The sequence below is a fragment of the Teleopsis dalmanni genome, chromosome 2 (genome assembly GCF_002237135.1).
Source record: "Teleopsis dalmanni isolate 2A chromosome 2, ASM223713v2, whole genome shotgun sequence".
Taxonomy (NCBI): Eukaryota; Metazoa; Arthropoda; class Insecta; order Diptera; family Diopsidae; genus Teleopsis; species Teleopsis dalmanni.
Genome location: NC_051847.1, coordinates 126,988,254 through 126,991,636, shown reverse-complemented (window position 1 = coordinate 126,991,636; position 3,383 = coordinate 126,988,254).

Genomic DNA, 3,383 nt, shown 5'->3' with positions numbered 1-3,383 from the left:
CGGCAAGTTAGTCAGGCATTGAATATTCCTTAAATCGATTTTGTCAATTGGTGTACTGCTGCATGAATCTATGATGTTGAGACACCGTAAAAACTTCAATCAAAAGCTTTAAAAGTGGCTGCAATTTAATCTCATTATATTACAAACATCTAACCCTTAGATATTAAAATTATCCCAACTTTCTTATATGGGGATTCACGTTCGAAACCAATGTCATCTGCAATCTAAAGTCAACAACATGCTAACTAAACTGATCATAAATGATCAATATATGTCACAACAAACTTTATTTTTTTAAATGAATTTGATGTAAAATTTCATACCTGAAGTATTTGAATTAAATTATAAAAAAATAGAAATATATTTCCATTTTTTAAAACCAGTAAGAGATGTAAAAGTTCAATTCGTAATGTACATAATTGAGAGGCACAGTTAAGTTTGTTATAGTGCGTTTACACTAGCTGAATTAAAATAACACCATTATCCACTCCAATGCATGTTCGCGAGTGTTGATAAAAAAAGCAAAATATATGCTACCTGTTTTCAATGAAACAAAAAATTCTCTGAGCACTTGTATAATATTGTAAATACTGTATGTACTGTAAATATTGTAAATAGTTAGCCTTAAGACATTCGTTTCGATGTAATAAAGTAAGCTTTACTTTAAGATTTAATTAAAAATAATGCGTTTATACGAATTAAGTTAAGTATATGTTATTTTCTAGTATATGTTTAATCCTACATAAGTTTATAAATCTACTTAACTGTACATTGAGTAAAATAATACTTTATTTTATATTATTTCACTCCTCCTGAGCGAGCATAATGTATACACTTAATTTTAAATGTGTAATTATGTAAACCTAGCAATAACATTGCCAGCGGGAAATAAAGGAATAAATCCTTCTTTCGCGATATGATCAACAGATAATACACTGCAAATCTACTGTCGAAAAAAATTTCTAGTATATCTCCCTCTAGCATAACCCTGGATACGTCACTAAATAACAGTACTACCCTTATACAGCCACAGTTACAAAATATTTGAAATATAAACCAGCAGAAAAATTATGTTCCTCTGTTTGATAGTTCATATAAACATGAATGTTTCAGTTCAATGGTAATCAAAGGAATAATAAGTACTATTAATAATGAATAATAAATAATTAATAGAAGAAGAATAGTAAGCGAAGTTTATTGTAATAACAGAAAAAAAATAAATGTCAAATTATACTACCTATACCATATATATATCATTGTACTATATATTAATATTAAAAGAAGTATTGTGTGAGCTCTCACACATCGGCTCAAAACATCGAATTGATGGGTCATTATCCGTACAACCCTGACTTGGCATGCAATGACTTCTTTTTATTCCCGCACATTAAGAAAAAACTGCGTGGTCAACGATTTTCGTCGCCAGAAGATGCTGTTGAAGCATTCAAAAACCATGATTTGGTGGTGTCTCAATAGGAGTGGAAAAAGTGCTTCGACAATTGGTTTGAGCGCATGCAAAAGTGTATAAATTGGGCTGGAGAATACTTTGAAAAACAATAAAAGAATTTTTGATGATAAACATTCGCATTTTTATTACTAATTATAATTTTTAAATGTAAGCAAAAATATATCATATACCTATAAATAACTTATTTCATGTATTTTTAAAAAAGTTTATGTATATTTAAAATATCTCTTTTTCAAAATTTTTAAATTGGTGAAACTTTTTAATTTTGTTAAATTTTTTTTAGAAATAAATTTTAAAAAATGACCGATATATTTATTAAAATTTTCAATAAATATTTACAATAGATCGTTTTTATAACATTTTTTCTACAGTCTGTATGATTATAAGAGACTTTATAACTGGTCTAGAGGTAGAGGTAGAGATTTTAGGAAGAGATTTGTTGTTTTCTGACGCACTTCGGAACAGTCCAATACACCTAATATGAAAGAATTATGAAAGAATCATTGCTTTTTAAGTTTTGGTAATAAATCATTACTGAGCAGAAATATTGGAAAAATATTTTTGAAGAAGCGTCTTCCTCGTAGTCGTTTTTTTTTTGGTGGCTATATTTTTTTTTTTGTTGTTTTATTTCAGTTCCGCTTTGTATGTATTTCTGCTTTATTACAAAATGTAGTGATAATAACAAAAAAAAAAGATTTCTTTGGCTTAAATACGACAAGAAATAATACAGAACTGACTTCGAACATTAAAGAAAAATGACAACAACAAAAAAACACAGAAAAACAGCTACACAAAGGATCCAATTGCATACAAAGCCAGTCAAACGGACAGACATGATATAAGCATTAAAAAAAACAAAAAAAAGCATAAAGTTGTCGTCGCAGACGCCCAAACAAAACCATTCAAGCAGTCGCTAAAAGTAAGGAACAATTGTTGTCCGCAGAAAGTAAAATATTTTCATTAAAAAAAGGCCGAAAATAAAACAAAAATAATACCAACAAAGGAGAAACGAAAGAGCAATAACAAAGACAAAAATAATTTTACAATAAAAAGTCAGTAAACTTAAATCTTTAAAAAGTGCATTAGTCAGAAATTGAGCATTCCACCAGCCAAAAAACTATACACAAACACACACACACACACACAAACACACACACAAACACACACACTTATACAAAACGGCATTGTTGTAGCTTCGATTTTAATTCACTGCATATACTGCTTGCCAACAACAACAAAACTAAAATGGCAACATTTGTATTTGTCTACGTTGACAGGGAACAAAATGACAACAGCAATGCAGCATTTTGCATGCTGCATTTTCGTAGACAGAACAGAACGAATGGCGATGTCGGCCGCCATGGCAGAGCAGCGCGCAGTTAGCAGAACATAAGCTATATAAGCTTAAGTAGTAGTAAAAATAATAAGCAGCAGTTATAAAATTGTTGTTGTAACTGCTAGTGGCGACCAACGTCTACATAACACTACCACTACACTTGCAAACAAACATAAAAAGTCAACTCTGCAGCATAGGAAAATAATATATATCAACGTTAACAACAGAGACGGACGCAATGAAGAAATAGCAACAAAGAAATAAAACAAACGTGTCTGTATATTTTTGTTTATAAGCACAAATACAAAGCAATATTATAAAATGCGCGCTCACACATAAGCAGACATTAGTATATATATGCATGTAAATATACAACACAAGCACAGGCAAAAGAGGAAATCTATTGAAAAGCAATGCAGACACTAGGAAGTGATGTACAAAATAGAAAAACGCAAAATGTGGGCAACGCGACAGCCAACAACTGAGCGCAATGAGTGCATTGCATTGTGACTGGCATGAAAAGAAAGCTCGGGTCAGTTAAGTGCATCAGGAAATATGAATTTTCCAGTGAAAATATTT